We start from the raw sequence: 17,570 nt of genomic DNA, 5'->3' as shown, positions 1-17,570 counted from the left end.
TTTTCAAAGAGACTCATAATACTCGATCCATTGATCAAGTAATTGTTACAGCAATACAATTTGCATTTGTTTATAGAATTAAGCAAATATTTTTTCTAAATCTTGATAAATAACTTGGTTCAGACAAAACTGAGTGTTTTCATTTTCCTTTTTATATAACAAATTTTTGTTTCAGTTTAAACAAAAACATGTTGTATATATATATATATATATATATATATATATATATATATATATATATATATATATACACACACACACATACACACACACACACACACACACAAAAGTGGGATATATTCATGTCAATATAGTTGTCGATAATACAGCAATTTCTAATGCAGCTAGGACCAAAACGTTTAAAAGAGACAAACACATTTTAAACTAGAAGGGTACTTGGAGAGCGCAGACAAGATTCAATCTTGTCTTTTACTTACTCTTAGCTTTTAGACAGAGATTCTATGTTCATTTTAGCTTCAGCTTTCCTCTCCTCCCCATAATTTGTTGTTCCTGTTGAAATAAACTATTTTTTTATCATCATTTTAGTAGTAGTGTCTCTCCTATTCTAGCTCATGGGAACAACAGCCAAAGATGGACACACCCAAACTTGCTCCCACAAAAATGTGTTTGTTACATATGATATTTTGACTGGGTTTATTAGTAGTGTCAAATTGTGATATGGCTCAGATTTAGTATGCAATACCTTCTCTTTTAATGATACACTACAGATTAATGATGCTTTCTGAATTAGCCGATTTCAAGAGTGTCCGACTGCTCCACAAATATAAATGTCTCCTATACAGCAGTATTGCAGACACAGACCTATCCTAAAAATGCAGTAACTCCCTGATGGTTTAAACCTGTCTCTCTGACTCTTTCCTTTATGACTGATGCAGATGCTGTGCACAGCATAGGACCTGTAATGATCCACCAGCAGCCTCAAGAGAGTACTGGCACCATGCTCGACCCAGAAAAAAAGCCCTCTCACACACACAGCCTCAAAATAGCCCGGTCACAATAATCCTAGCATACGCAAGCAGAGTGCCTGACGTTGTTTGTTCAGCGAATATGCTCATTCCCTTCTAAAAATACAGTCTGTGGCCCCCTCTAGGCAGTGACGCAATAGCAGCACACGCCACTGCATGGCTCTCATCACAAAGCAGCCTCCAATGTTCCTGTTCCCATTTTGTCAAAACTGAAGCTAACGATAGCTACAAGACACTTTGAGAAGGATTGTGTTTTATACCTCTACCCACCACCACCACCGCTTTTTCAGCCTGTTAAACGTGTGGCCAGCTGTGGCAGGACCACGCACCCTGAGGTGTATAATGCAACTACCTCATCTGCAACCATCTCAGAAGGTGTGACGAATCATCAGAGGTACTAAATCCTCCAGGCAACGGTATGATTGTTTAAAACCACATAATTCACTTTTCAATCTATTTAAAAAACTGAACTGAACAAGAATACTAAACAGAAGTAAAAGCTTATACAGAGGCACAGGTCTACACCACAGGAGTCATACGGAGGTTGCCTGTAAACACAGCTACATCTGTTTGACTCCTAGAGCCGGCATAAACAAACATGCGCTCAAAGATGTGCACATCTGGGGCGCCCAGATTGCTCAGTTGGTAGAGCGGGCGCCCATATATAGAGGTTTACTCCTCAACGCAGCGGACCCGGGTTCAACTCCGACCTGCGGCCCTTTGCTGCATGTCATTCCCCCCTCTCTCCACTTTCATGTCTTCAGCTGTCCTGTCGAATAAAGGCCTAAAAATGCCCAAGAAATAATCTTAAAAAAAAAGAAAAGAAAAAAAAGATGTGCACATCTGCTCACCTCTAAACAAGGATAAGTGTCTGACCTAAACACATGAAACCTGCTTACTCCACAAAGCAAAGACTGGATTATCTGTCACAGGGCAGAGGCTCCCGCTTCCGCCTGAACATTAAATAAACCTTTCACTCCAAGATCTATTTTCCTTGCCACCCCGAGACCGTCCTGCATCACAATAATGGAAAGTGGCATTACTAACTCTGTCTGAAGGTGCAACATATAGCTTAGGATCGAAAGCTAAAAAAGGTACAGCAGACAGGTTGACCACAGGACAGAAAGCAACAGCTGGGCCTTGCTGCCGACACAAAGCACAATACTGGGAGGGAGGTGTTGACTCACAGGAGGCTTTTTCCCAAAGGCCACAATGGTGGCGCTCCTTTCAATTTAGCCTCGTTTTAGAGAGCAGCACTTTGAGGCAGAGCAACACAGGAGGTGGTGCATCCCAGAGGAGATGAAGGAGGGGGAGCAGGGGTTCCCTCGTGATCAGAAATGGCAAAAGTACTCACTTCCCGTACTCAAGTAGAAGTACAGATACTTGTGTTAAAAAATACTCTGGTAAAAGTAGAAGTACTGATTTAACTTATTTACTCAAGTAAAAGTAACAAAGTACAGGCTTGGAAATTTACTTAAAGTATAAAAGTAAAAGTAGCTTTGCGAATGACAACCATTTTTTATGCAAAGCTACCTGGACCACACTAATGTTACTAGAGTTCAAGCTGAGAAACTTCAGTGGACATGGAAAAAAGGCTCTTTATATGCCATTGCCTACATTTTAAATGGATGTCTGCCAATAGGCCTAAAACATCACATATATGATTATTGTGACAGAGACTGGGACTCCAGGTTAATACGATTCTGACTGAGTAGCTATTTATGAATTCAGTTGTGATTCTGTGAGAATTCACAGATCCAGTTTCTCTTTTTTAATCTTCCCCTTAACATTTAAAGGAATCTACATGTACGTGTGTGTGCTCAAATATGGCTTCTGGAAAGAAAATAAAGGATAAAATATGAATTACTAAACAGACATTAATTAAGAAGTTCCCCATACTTTAAGAGTTGCGCAGCACATTGGCCAAGAGTCATTCTTGATGCCTACTATCTCAAACATCTCTCTCAGGTAAGGCCAAGGATGTCTTGCTGCTTGTCTGCCGATTTCTTCATTTTCAATCATGTCGCCATCCATACTACTATGTGCTAACGTTACCACCATCAAGCCACAATGATTTGCCGCGAATGAATGCAGAATGGCGCGGAATCTGTCGAGTCACCTTGTAGTGGTGTGTCAAGTGCAACGTACAGTATATTCCCATCCAATTAGATTGAATGTGGTATTGATGACGCGAAAATAACGGTAACTCCAGTGAAATTATTTGAAACTTGTTAGTAAGGACTAAATTTGGACTGTATTTAAAGCTGATTCTGGTTTCCAACTTCGCCCCAGGTGTGTCTGTTAAAACACGGACGGAGACAACTTCTCTCTTTTGATGCTTTATTAAGATCAAGCAACGTGCAACTAGCTAACAGGTGAAGAACACAAACAACAAAATCACCAGCTAACTTATTTTAAATTTGCAAGAACTATAGACCAATACAACAACAGGCTTAAATGAACTGACAACATAAGTTATACGAGTTACAGTTCTTAAGGACACACACACACGATCTCAACTGATTATCCTCCGGACAGCTGGTCTCTTTTTCTTTTTGCTCCGTGTGTTGCGCGCGCCAGCTCGCGGTGAGGCGCGTGTCTGTGCTATTCTCCGACATGACGACCTCTCGTACAAAACTAAAGTAACGAGCCAATTTTGTAAAATGTAAGGAGTAGAAAGTACCGATATTCATGTTAAAATGTAAGGAGTAAAAGTAAAAAGTCGCCACAAAAAATATAGTAAAGTAAAGTAAAAATATCTGAAAAATCTACTTGAGTACAGTAACGAAGTATTTGTACTTTACTCGTTACTTCCCATCTCTGCTCGTGATTGACATGAGGCAAGACCTACAAGTGGAAAATATTAGGCCCTAGACAGCCTAAAATACCATAGATCAGTTTCACACAGCGTTGCCTTGACATTGCAGAGACAACTTCAGCTATGACAACCGCTGCAAACACAGCCTTGGCCTCTGACAAGAACCCTTGATTGAGTTGATGGGTTTATCCACCAATCCAGTTAAAATGTCAAAAGGCTTAAGACGTTGCTGTTTGTGCTGGGCTGTGTGCGCTCTGTGGCCAGAGCGAGGGAGTTTAGCATCCACCTGCAATGACCAAAGAGGCCATGAAGCATATTTCAAACAAGCATACTGTACAACGATTAGGCATCTCCGTCCAACTGAGTATCTATTAAGAGCAAAAGGTGAAGCATCATTAATCAGGGGTATAATGGAGATAAATATAAACTATGTGGCACAGATTACTTAATACAAAATTGATTTAGACCCAACAAAACCAGCCCGCTTTGCATTTTTCTCTCCTTACGTACTAATTTTAACCTCATCTATAAATCTATCTGTATTAAGGTATTACATGGTAACTTGGGGAGCTTAACTTTTATCTATACCACATTTGTGAATGTGCAGGGTATCATACATTTTACCCTTCATACAAGATACACTAACCTGTGCCCTTTTAATTATTTCATGGGACAGCTGATGGTGGGAGATATTTGTCATGCATGCTCTCATAATGTCTTATATAAATGTCTGACATACGGTAATGTTGTGTGAATCTCACATGGCACCTGCTGTTGATGTTAGTCATGAGGGATCGATAGGAAACATTTGGGTGTGACACTAAAATGTACAATGTGCCATGAGAAGACTATGTTAGGATAATATTCTACAGGTGCAGCTTAGCAGTGGGCGTGAGAAAAAGGAACTTGGGACAATATTCTTAAAGGTTCAACTCTGACCTCTGGGGAGACTAACATACATTAGAGACGCTCATGAGTCTGTATCATGTTTTTACAACATATGGATTTCATGATGTGGGGTACAGGGAGATGGGGATTACGGTATAAAGCAGTTCAGTAAACCATTGTTCAGTAAGAAGATTTGTCTGTGTATGCATTTGCTGTATGTAGACTGTCTCTCCCGCTCGGTGCCGTGTGTGCTCTGTGTCTGAATAAAGCTGCATTTAAGAATGTCAGAATGTGATCTGTGAAGTCTCCTCACTCCAGAACCTTATAACAACAGTGACTAGAATATGTCTATTCAGTATACAGGTGTAGTTTGGGTGGAGGCTATCTGACAAAGACTTGTTCCTTGTTTGACTGAACAAACACTTATCATTTCTCCATATTCAAAAAGTGGTCAGGATGGTTTGTATGTTATACCACACAATGCACAACTCAAAGAACAAAATGTCAAAAGAGGGGAAAACATTTTGAGTGATTCATCATTTAGTCTGCATAACAGACTCAATTTGAACTGAGGCTGAGCTAACAAAACAGACAAATGCACATGCAACATAATGTGATCTCCTTAGAACAGATCTTTTACTATCAGAGACGAGGGCACCACAAAGAAATTGCTGCAACTGGGTAACCAGTGTCATTAGCAGTGGCACTAGCCAGCAGAGTGGTATGATCACGATAAACAAACAAAGTCACATAAATAGTGGTGCATCATCTTTTGCCACATACTGTAAATACAGTAAACTCCCATGATGCACCCTAGAACAAGGCCATCACTCCTCATGTCAGGCCCATGCTCCTCCACAGGCTAAGGTGGGATGCACAACCTGCCCTTATTCTTTACTCATCATCCCAGTACCAGGGGAAAGCTAAAAATACTTGACACCCTGTGAGCATCTCCTCCATTGTGTTCTTCCTCCTCGTCCTTTTCCTCCTACAGTAGCCCTGCAAGTAAGAACTGCTTCTAAAAATGATCCTCGTTTACACAGAGAGAGAACTAACAAGAACCACCACCGAGCACAGACAGCGGAGAATGTGCTGTTCTGAGGAAAGCAGAACTTTGCAAAGATTACTGCAGAGCAAGAGATAAAAAAAAAAAAAACAGCCAAGCAAATTGTTATTCATCCACTAACTGTGAGTTTTTGTCAGCAGGCAGATTCAGCCATTCTTAACATTGATGGCAAACAATCAATCTAAAGCATGCCATGTGGTGTCATAACTAATCATTTAGCCTACTGCTTAAAATGTCACATAAATAATAAAGGAACACCTGAAACATAGCTGTTGCAATGATCAGCTATATTTGTTCTTTCTAAATAACCTCAAATAAATGGCCGTATGTAGAGTTACATGAAATGAGCTGTACAAAATCTCATGGCAAACATGAACTTACTCCAAGACAGATCAGTGAACCCCATCTGAAGCTTTGAACCAGTGAAAAATAAGTTTAGATTAGATACCCCACAGCATGTAGGCCAATTAAAATTCTACAAGAAATCTGATGCCCAGTGCTGAGAACTTTAAGCTGCTATAATAAGTGGAGCTATTGTTTTCTTATGCCTCAGTGTTGCTCATCAGCCCACCATTTTCCAAAACAGGTCTGTTGCATACTAACTCTATCTCTAATCAACGCCACGCTTCACTCTGAAATCCAAAATTAGATGACCTTATATGCATATTACACTTGGATTAATCAGTTACGTGCCAAGGTTAAATGAGGATCTCCCCTCGCTGTCATTCTCTTGGAGCACTCAGACAGCCTAAATCAACTGCAGAGAGCAATTTTATGTAACTCGGACAGACAGAGAAAAGAAAAGAATCCTAACCCCTCGAATTTTGTCCATTCAATTAATTAACATGGCCTACAGACCACAGGGTAGGAACTGCTTTTGTAGGTTAAGCCAATCCCTCTCAAACATCTCCATCCGTCCCTCTATGATTGTTTGTTAACAACAAGGTGCTTTTTCAAAGGCCTCCTTGCTAATGTGGAGCCTATTGCTGAGTACTCACCACTGACAGCACAAAGGCTTGGCACAAAGACTTGGAGGAATAACAACTAATGGATTTCCAGTATCATTGCCACTAGCAATCTCTCACAATAGTGCAAAGTGGCTTTGATAAAGTACTACAGTGATGTGGCTGAAACTTGTTATTGCAGAGGGACGACGACACCTACATTTTCAGCTATGGCAGAATGCAACCAGCTTCACATGCATCAGATATTCAAATTGTATGATCTGACTGAAAATCAACCAGTTTGTAATAACACTAAATGAGTTAAGAGGAGGCATTTGAGATGAAAAGTTTAAAAAAATAAATTGAATGTAAAATTAAGTATAATAAGTCTAACTTGTGTTATTAGCATGATGCTTCTCTAACTTCTGGAAACTGAAGGTTCATGGATAGAAGTTATTTATAAGCTCTGACAGCAAAAGCCTTACACAAAGAGAAAGATAACCTAACTTCTTAAGTATCAAATGTCTGTAGTTTAAAGCTACGCATGGGATGCACTGATCCAAAACTACTGATAAAATGTATGGATATCAGGCCAATACTGACTCAAATAGCAGGATCGGGTATCAGTGACGATGGGTCCGATCTATTAAATACAATTCTATGTTTATATACTATATATACAAGGTTAAATTTTGACCAGTGTGTTGCTGCACTTGAACTGTAATTCCTGTTCATTTTGAAGATTTCTTACCAAGTTGCTGGTGTTCAATTTACTATTTAAATAATAAATTCAGTAAATTTATATCAATGTTTTGTATTTGTATTACATTTTCTTTTACAAAGTTAGGAAAGCAATGTCAAGCCTGACGTTGCCTCACACAAAAGAATGATTCAAGTCACTTCCACACAGTGAAGCAGCTTATTAATTAAAAACTGGTATCGGATCGGTACTTGGCATCGTCCGATACCCATAGCCCAGGCATCCGTATTGGGACTAAAAAAGTCGGATAGGTGCATCCCTATTTAAAGCATGTGTTATTTATTTTATATTTTAGAAAATAGAGGCAGTTTTGTGGCCATTGGAAAAGTATAGTTGAAGCATATAATCAAAATGTGAATGTAAACAGAAAACATTTTGCCCTGTCTATTAAGTCCCATATTTTTTTAAAACAACACTCTTTTTTTGAATAACTGTATCGAAGAAGAGAAATTAAATGGATTATACACAAAAAATGTTTTTCCTGGGTCCAAAATGTATTCCCTTTTCTGCCCCTTTATCCTCTCCTTCATTGCTTTAATGGGGTTTACAAGGGTTACAGGGCTCTTTCTTTATTGGCTGCCAAGATGAAGTCAGAGTGATGAGGAAAGTAGAGACCAGACCCTGCCGAGGCTGATACTTCTTTCTCCTGTTTCTCCTGTTTCTCCTGTCTCCATTTTCACTTTTGTCAGTCTCTGTTCTTCCCCCACCACGGCTCATTTCCACTGCACTCCGGTTTCTGTCTTCTGGCTAGAGCAACAGCTGGCAATGCTCACTGATTCTAATATATTGTGAATCTAAATATATGCTACTGTGATATACTGTATGTATGTAGGTGAAAATTCTCTATAACAAAATGCAGAATAAAAAAAAGTGGTGGGTGTGATGCATATTAGCTAAGGTGCAGGCCTAAATACATGCATACATGTGGGTTTCACAGACCTAACATGCTGGTTTAAAAGTACTTTGTATACTGCTAATACTGTACTTGTGTTAAAGATAATGTCAAGACAAGCTTGCTACTGCCTGTATCACTTAGAGGGTCAGAAATGCCCAATGCAATTATATGAAGTTCTCTTCATACAGTTAAATGAACCCACTAGACCACTAATAACTCCCTTTTCAACAATCTAGCAGTGAGTGTGAGGAGTATGGAGAAACACAGGAGAATACCAATATTGAATTTATTGAATCCTTGGGAAGAAATGGCTCTTCATGCCCTAATTTCTCATGCTCTAGTAGCTGAGCAGAAACTGGATCTGAAAATGTTGGTGTGAATTGGGGACAGAAGAACTGAAAAATATGCAGGCATCAGACAAAAAATATATTAGAGGAACAGTGAGGAACAAGGAGAGAGAGGAAAGTTGAAATTGTGTTAAATCTGTATTTTTATCACACATAATACCTCTTAACTTATTTTTTTTTTTAGATGTCTTGGCAAAACAACTTTAATTTCACTAATTTTCATGACGAAACAACTCTGATCCTAACACAACAATCTCCAACTGTCTCAGCTATTGCATAATACTGTGTTCTTCCATCAGTCTTGTGGGTTTCTGGTTTGAATAAATTTGATTCACAGAGTCAACAGTTTAGTGAGTAGGCCTGTGTTCATTAAGAGGACACCATGCATCACGCAAATTAACTGTCAATGATAAGAAAGCTGCCCATGAAAAGCTGAGGCCGTCTGCTGCACTTTGGTGAAATACCTCAAACCCTCTTCTGCAGCACAAAAAATGCAGGCTTCCCAAAAGTGTTCTACCCAGTGACCAAAGACAGAAGCTGCCTCTCATACTGACCATAAAAGGCCATTCTCAAAGATGCTCATGGTCCTATGATTTTGGCTAACATTTTGATGTTTACTAAGGTCAGGTTTCAGCTCTGTGGAAAATCAGGCTTCATCACCTTGGGGTTTTCTTATGAGAGCTATAAAAGCTAGACTCTCTCTATCAGTCGTATACCATTAAGGATTCTGACATCTCTCACACACAGAGACACACCAATCTGAATGAAGACATGGAGCTTTGTCTGGCACATGGAAGCAAAGAATGCGCATAACGCAGAGAGACTTCTCTTTGAAAGCCTGTACACCGAGAGGAAAAAAGGGAAAGAGGTGAGAGGGCAGCAAGGAGGGGGAGTTAGGGTCTGAAGGAGTCTATTTTTAGCGTCACAAAATCAGGTGTCTGCTGCCAATGGAAAAGAAAGGGAAGTGTAGGTAAGGTGACATGAAGCAGCACTGTCGCTTTCATTTTACATGATCCATGTGAGTCAGAGAACGCTGCAAGGGTTGGGGGGTGGGGAACAGCAAAACACAGACAAATATTTTAAAAAATGGCATATGGTCCATAATGACACACACACACTAAAATACAACATAAGAATTAAAACTGTAGGGATAGATAGTACATAGCTCAAATAAAAATGTGATTTATAGACTTTGATGGTCAGTGACAGCCTCAGAATTAAAAGGTGCTCCAAGCGATGTTACGCGTTTTTTTAGGCTACAACATTTTTTGTCACATACAGCAAACATCTCCTCACTATCCGCTAGCTGTCTGTCCCCTGAACACACTGTACAAAAACGCAGTCTCTGTAGACAGTCCAGGCTCCACAAACGCCAACAAAAACAAATTGTGCCAACCTGCACCACACAACATAACAAACAAAAAAAAAGTCTTCCAGCGTTCCAGCCAATAACCGACAAAAAGGATTTGGAGGTGGGGATTGGGGGGTTAGTGCCATAGACAGTATATAATGGACAAACAGATCTCGTTGTTCTGGACGGAGACCAGTGAAGGATATTAGAAGCACTTTTCCGGTGAGTGCTGAGTGTTACTGCGCAGCCTCCAACTGAGAGAGACGACGTAAATGTGCCGTGAGCAACCTGTCTGAAAGTTGTAAGTCTTCTGGTAGCTGTGCCAAGAGAAATCTCAATCATTCCCAATCTTGCAGAGACGGAGAGCGTAGGTATATGTAAGGAGATAACATGGACACAGGCTAATTATTGTTAAAAAAATAAAATGCTAGTCAACATTAGTAATTAAACTTAAACAGCTAATGTAAGTCGAAACTGCCTGCGAGCTTCTCCTGTACCATACGGTAATTCCTCTACTTGCGGCAGTGAGTCACGTGGTTATGACACAATCGTTAGCCTATTTTTACAAAAACGTCTGCTACAGAGCCATAACGTGAGGTACAAGGTAATGGAGCCTTTTACACAGTCGTGTTTCTTTAGAAATAAACAACGGACAAAAAAAAGTCTTTAAAAACGCTTCAGATGTAAAGTTATTCGCTGTCAAAGTGACGTCAAAATGAATGACAGTCAATGGAATGCTAACGTCGGGTGATCGTTTGGTAGCATCAAAATGTCGCCATAGGAGGTTTGAGTTCTGAAGCGAAGCTTACCCCCTTGGTTAGTGCGCGGAAGCACGGAAGGGAGGGAGAGGGGACAGGATGAGGAGGAGGGAGGGGTGAGCTAGCCTCGTTTTGTTTGAAAATACTTCGAATGTCAACAAGAAGTGCCGTCACCCAACATGACTTAGAGCACCTTTAATGTGGACATGTGGAAAAAGCCAGCAGGAAGAAGTCCGCTAACCAGCACTTCAATCACTGGGTGGTGCAAGCAGCAGCATCTCTAATTCACAGCAGACTATGCTCCTTGCAGATAAGATTAGCTAATACATCATCTACTGGGACTTTGCCTCACAGAAGCAGATATTATTGCATCTTTCGGCTTAAGAGCCAAGAAATTTCCTAGTAGAAAGGGTGTGTGTCATAGTACCTCGATTTCACTTCGCGCACAAGCCTGATGAATATCACCATGAAACAACACCCCTCTTCCCTGACAGGATGCACATAACAGACCACATTCCTCTTCCATAAAATGAAACTCAAGTAAGGACACAGGAAGGTGGTTGACTGCTATAAAAAGAACCTGAGCTCTTCCAGTCCACCCACACTGCTAGAAAAACTGGTGTCCAAAGAGACAGGGACATGGCACAGCCTGCACAAAGCGTTCGTCTTTGTCTCATTTCCCAGACAACGGCACTGTAGGAGCATTAGCAGTGATGTGCCATTCGTCAGCTGGCTCATCAGGGATGGGTAGGGACAGGTTGTACTCCTGTAGTCCCTGTCAACAGCCCAACACCAACATTAGCATCAACTGCTTTGTTCAAGGGAGCTGAGGTGGGAGGGTGGATTGGAGAAGGACAGAGTCTGTGGAGCTTGAGGTGCAGAGAAAACACAATGTTCCTTTCAGTGCTTGGCTGGCATCCAGGTGCATGATGGAGGCTCATCTGAAATGATGCCTGACTGTCCGCTCAAGATGAATTAACAGAAAAATTAGACCTTCACATAACGAGCCAGCTTGCAATGTGTCCCTATACTCCCCTAAGAGGACAGCATTGTAAAAGATGTTATTCAAGATTACTTCAAACCCCATGGGTGCCCTCACGTTTGAAAAGACACCCATACTAATCTTTGGTTTCCACAAATATGTTCTGGATAGTGAAATTGTTTAAACTTCCTTTAGGGAGCTCTGAGAAATATGTTGCATCACTTTGAATAGGGATGTGCAAACCAATCATTAAAGTTGGTCAATATTCTTAGTTTTTTTTTTATTATCTAAAAATAAATAAATATCTAAATGCCATTTTATTCGGCTGTTTCCCAAAAGACTCTTAGAACCTGGTGTTGTGCAGTAAGCCCTAGTGTGTGTGCAGTACAGTGCAGCAAGTAATGTTTCTCATTTATCCATCATCATTATCCAATTCCAAAGCCGACAGTGACAATGGTAAGCTGCTTCCAGCCTAAAAACAGTCGCATATATTATCCCCAATACTGATTGTTCAAATCATATTTGTATTTTAGGACAAAACACTAGTGCTTCTCCTCTAAACTCAAAGTCATATTATGTTAACAATTAAGAGAATTCCTGCTCTAGCACTGCTAACCAAGTAAGTCATCTTGCAGACAAAAGACAAAGACCAAACAATATTTAATGATCAACAAAGTTGCCATATTAAACACTTAATTTCAGCGTGGTGTTAAAAAAATTCTTAACATAAAATACATTTATAACTTAAAATACCCTCCGGTGCTGTCAGTGCACATAAAAATCTGTCTCTATTGACTGTCAAAAACATTACGTCAACATGACATGAGTTTTTGTACCCAGGACTTATCAGCTGTAGGAAAAATAGACCATACAGTCCGAGATAACATGAAAGGCTTGTCGTGAATTCAGTATAATACCTACAGTGTCTTTCTGCAAGCTCATTTAACAAACTGCATTCCTACATTATACGCCAAGCTGTAGAGTAAATTGACTTTTCTAATTTTCTAACAAAGCAATCACAGAAAACTGGCTAATGCAACTATATGTACAATTCACCCACTGGGAGAAATGAGTCCCAGTGAGATTATGGGGGTACAAACTCTATGTTATAGATAGAATAAAATAAAACCCATGGTAAAGAACTGAGTAATCTATTATTAAAAAAAAAAGGAAAATTGTTCTTCACTGTTTAACAGCTGTACAGCTGCTCAATCTCTGTCATTATCTACTGCATATTATGACTGCCCCTTGTCTTGGGGAGTGACAGTGATTGTGTGAATGGTGTGTGGGATACAAGACACAGGAGATCAACATGCAATAGATTTCCAAAATAGTCCATAGTCGGGTCTAGTAAAGAACCAAAACTATACCACTCCTCTGCTTAAACAACCAAAGTGTATTAAATGTTATGGAGAAATTACACATAGCAACACCAATTACACAACAGTTCAACCGTTTTTTACAAAATCAGTGGAGATGGAGTAAGATGAAGAAAATGTCAAATTACCACACAAACAAGCAAGTGAAGGTATGATTATACGTGTAGTTTGTCACAGCAGCGTACTGAATGTTCAATCTTATTTACTCCCTAGTTAACTCTCCTCAAAAAACCTTATATAGCTCACTTTACTGTGTTTTTACCTGATTTTTCGCTGCTCTTCCTGTGACACCAATCTCATCTGATAAGCAGCTCAAATAGTACAGACACTGAACGAAAAGATGTGGTGAGCAGCTGCATACGTCACTCCAACTTTAACTGACAGGAAGTGCGTATTTGCTTGTTTCCTCGACTAAAATGGCTATATACTCTTTCACTTGTATTCTTAATAGCAACAGGATTGTTGAAGTATGCTGTAAGACAATCATAAAAAAACTGAGGGTTGTAGTAAGAGAACAGACAACCTGTCACATGCAAGAATAAAAAGAATTCCACACAATGCTCAGAATACTCAAACACATGCTTGTAAGCTACAGGCTTCTCTGTCAGGAAATGTTCATTCCACAGTCACTCAGACATAAAGCATATATTTACATATTCTCACAGCTTTCCTCTCCTGACCATCAGGAGGTCGTCAGCCACTCCTGTAACTGTATAACATTAGTGAAGTGGAGGGTAATTTTAGTCTTAGGAGAAGCTACATGTATGACAAGAATGAGCAAACATTAGCATCTGAGTGCAGTTAGAAATTATAATCCTCATTTATCAAAAAGGTTATCACAGTGTCTCCACTTTGCTTTTAGCGTTGGCTTAAAAACAGCATCAGAACTGCTTTCATTCAAAACAAACAAACAAAATACAACTGGTGAACGTGGAAGAAAAAACTTTACCAGCCACGTCTAAAACTCACAATTGTACAGACAATGGACTGATTTATAATCACATGCACTTTTTTTCTCCTTATGTGGTCGTTAGGTGTGTTCGATTCAAGAAAGACACCTGAGAGTTTAAGCACGATGAGGTTTCAGCCTCTCAACTACTTCCTGTAAGATTCCTGGGTTTACTGTAGATGCATTGAACCATGATTTTTTTTAAAACATGTCATTACATAATATCTCCTCAGTTAAGAAATGCTTTGCAGCAGAATACGGAGCTACTGATTAAAACCAGACAAACATGTGAAAGTCCATGTATGTTTTTTTAAGAAATAAAGAACCACTCAAACTCAGACAACTTCTTGACTGTGTCAAAGTTCAATACGAACATAGCTGCAAATAAATTTGCAATCCCAAAGCTACAAATATAATTTTCCAGGAAATAACTTAAACTTAAATATCTGTCGAAATGACTTGTTTAATAAAATAGTCTTCATGTGAGCGACTTTCTGAGGGAGGTACTACAGATCCCAACGATATTTAACATTGACCTAGTTTCAATCTTATATTTACTCAAAATAACAATAATATAGGCAACATATTGCTGTCGGTGCACTTAATCAAAGACAAATTCACATTAAAAAGAAGCTTATTGACCTAAAACATAAAAGGTTATGCCTTAGGAGGAGGTGAAAATCTAAATGAGAGAGTACTGCCAATGAAACTAGAGTTTAGACATGTTAGAGTCAAAACAGCATGGCCAAGTCCAAATGTCTGCACTCACAGACTTGCAAATATAACCACAATGTATATCCTCGAGGGTAAAACCAGTGAGTGTTTGTGAGGTCTCTGACTTTTTGAGCCCTATATGCCCCTTTCTGAACGTCTGCAAAACGTGCTTGAGAGAATTACCAACAATTCATAGTGTTCTAATGGTATAAACGACGATGGAAATGCTTCTTTTTTTTTTTAAACATGGAAAGTGTACATTGCAACAAAACGTCTGTGTCGTTCTTTGCTTTGTTAATTCATACTGATTGTACTGTTTTAATCTGATCTGACCAAAAACCATACAGTGAAAATAATAACAGTGTTAACATAAAGGCCAATATAATCAGAAGGTGAGCAATAAACACCTCATTTTATTAAACAACATACTAAGGCCACACTAAGACAATTTCATAGAATTACTTTTTTAATTTGTACTTCTTTAATTTACTTAGCTACAATTTGAAATGTATGAATAAATTGTCTTTAATGACAAAAAAAGAGACATTTCTGGGCACCTGGGTAGCTCACCATGTAGCACATGTGTGTATTCATGTAAGTTGAAGGAAAGGATATCCCCCCCCACCAGAAAACTGGTTAGGCAATACCTTGAGTAGCTGCCATGTTTCCAGTAGAGAAGCCTCTACAGTATCTTAAATGTTATAACCTGTATGACTGGTAAAGAGGATGGTGCACGGTCACGTGAGGAAGATTTGAATTCTGGGTCATCAGTGATGCTGATATTGATGGCCTCCACTTCAAGCAGTCTGCCCTTAATCATCATTCAGTGACTAAGGAACAGGCAATATCAGCAACGTGTTCATGGTGCAGTTGAAAAAATGCCTATAATTCAGCTCAGGAAAGAGTGCATGAAATCTATGTTTTACAAACTTCACTTTTCCAATTTCTGCTTTCATGTTATACAAAACCGAGCAGCTGATGCCGAGTGTGTTCCACAACCCTCACAACTGTTGGTTTCAAAGAGGCAGGACGCAAGTTTTAACACGTCAAGAGAGATTGCACCCTGAGTGCATATAAGTTCAATATTCTTCAGGCACAGAAACAACACAATAACCTATCCCGGTATGCGTCTCCTGTAATTTGTTTTACATATCAACATTCTCCAAGTGCAGGCTAGAAATCACTCTTCTAAGGCTGAGGCCCAGATCAGTAGCACAGATACATCTCAAAACTAGTCTCAGATTGCAGTCCTATTTCAAAGACATAAAGCAGGGGGTCACAGTGGAGTGTTTGTGAAGCAGTTCCTGCCCCCACAGCAGAGCCATCATCTGGACAAGAGACGCCACAGCCTCAGAGTCAATGAGTCACCCAGGCCCTGCTGAGTCAAGTGGAGTGACTCTTGATGCTAAAACTCATAAAGTTGTATTGAAAAAGAAATGGGCCGAGGGGGATACAAAAACAAGCTTGTGGCGTGCAGGTTTTTAGTTAAGTCAAAAACAAGCTGACTGCAACCTCAAAAAAATGGGTTCTCCTTAATTTCCAAGTGAACCTTGTGGCTGAGGTCATACCCATGGTTAATCAAACATGCTGATATTAGCAGCAGGGTCGTAAATTTATTCTCACACCTGGGTATCATTGGAAAGTGCACCAAAAGGACAAAAACATAAAGCCTAAAAAACCCACCAGTGATTCCAATCATTTCTATTTTAAAATTATTAGATGCACTGTTATAATAGCTGCTTACAGTCAGGAAAGAGAGAGAAGCATTTCACCAGCTTTAACAAGCATGCCCATGTGACAGAAACAGGGACATGGCACGAGAGCAGAAAAATATGCTGCACTTCTTCAGGCCATAGCAGAAAAACAGTGAGTCTAAGCAAATGTAATGTTGAGCTGTTGTATAGCACATTATCTTAAAAAAAAAAAAAAACTTGATGTTGTTGCATCTCTGGAAAGGGGATGATCACAATTGAACTGGAGTAAACCCACCGTCACTTAGTTACCTAGCAACGTGGCAGCACGGTAATGACAAATTGATGGCTTGAATGCTCAACACATACCTGGACCTGATGCACATCAGTGTTGCACCTCTGGCTTCGCCACAATCCAGCACTCAGCATATCAAAGTTCACTGGTCTTTCTCCGCGTTTTGGGGTCACTACTTTCACCAGTAACACGGTTTTCTTTCAGCACGAAACAGCCGCCGACTTGAGGTCTGGAAACGATGCCATAATTGAGATAAACGCATTGAAAGTCAGCAAATGATGTCCTTTACGTTGCCGTTTGTTTGGCCCTTCAGCCGAGGAAGGGGTGCGGGTACGACATGTAAAGATGAGACGAAGACAAACATCATCAGCTCGGGAGCGTTTCACAGTGATATCAACCGCCGTTTCTGCCCGTATTTACCTAAATCTGGCCACATCATTGCGCCGGAGAACCACACGCTGGATTTCCTCAATCGACAGAAAAGGCCAAAGTAGCTATAGTAACGTTAAAATGTCCTTGAATATCCAAGCTACCCTCGCAGGAGTTGGTGGTTGGGATCGTCCTAGCGAGGGAATTGAAACTGTGGCTGTGAGCTCAGTCCAGCTGCTGTCGCCCCCGTCCACAGAACCGGAAAGAGCGAAGAGCAAACAGATAAAGAGCACCCGCCATCGTAAGTTGTCACTCCTCAAGTCTGAGCGGCTGCAAGACTTCACAGTCCTTCCAGGCACGACACAAAATACTGTCAAG

At 40.0% G+C, this 17,570-nt stretch overlaps 1 protein-coding gene across 8 annotated transcripts in view; it reads right to left on the bottom strand.

Moving 5' to 3' along the window:
- LOC116056912 (membrane-associated phosphatidylinositol transfer protein 2-like) overlaps window positions 1-17,570 on the bottom strand; it is a 47,597-nt gene extending 30,027 nt beyond the window's left edge. For 6 of the 8 annotated variants that reach the window (XM_031309331.2, XM_031309330.2, XM_031309333.2 and 3 more), the window contains exon 1: window positions 16,898-17,569. The gene's annotated coding sequence lies outside the window, so the exon portion shown is untranslated. Of the gene's footprint in view, window positions 1-13,436; window positions 13,460-16,897 lie in introns of those variants that run through there. The other 2 variants (XM_031309327.2, XM_035992804.1) reach the window with 2 other exon arrangements.

Source organism: Sander lucioperca, chromosome 2 (genome assembly GCF_008315115.2).
Source record: "Sander lucioperca isolate FBNREF2018 chromosome 2, SLUC_FBN_1.2, whole genome shotgun sequence".
NCBI lineage: Eukaryota > Metazoa > Chordata > Actinopteri > Perciformes > Percidae > Sander > Sander lucioperca.
Note: the sequence above shows the minus strand (reverse complement) of the source record. Positions and strands in the feature narration are given on the sequence as shown.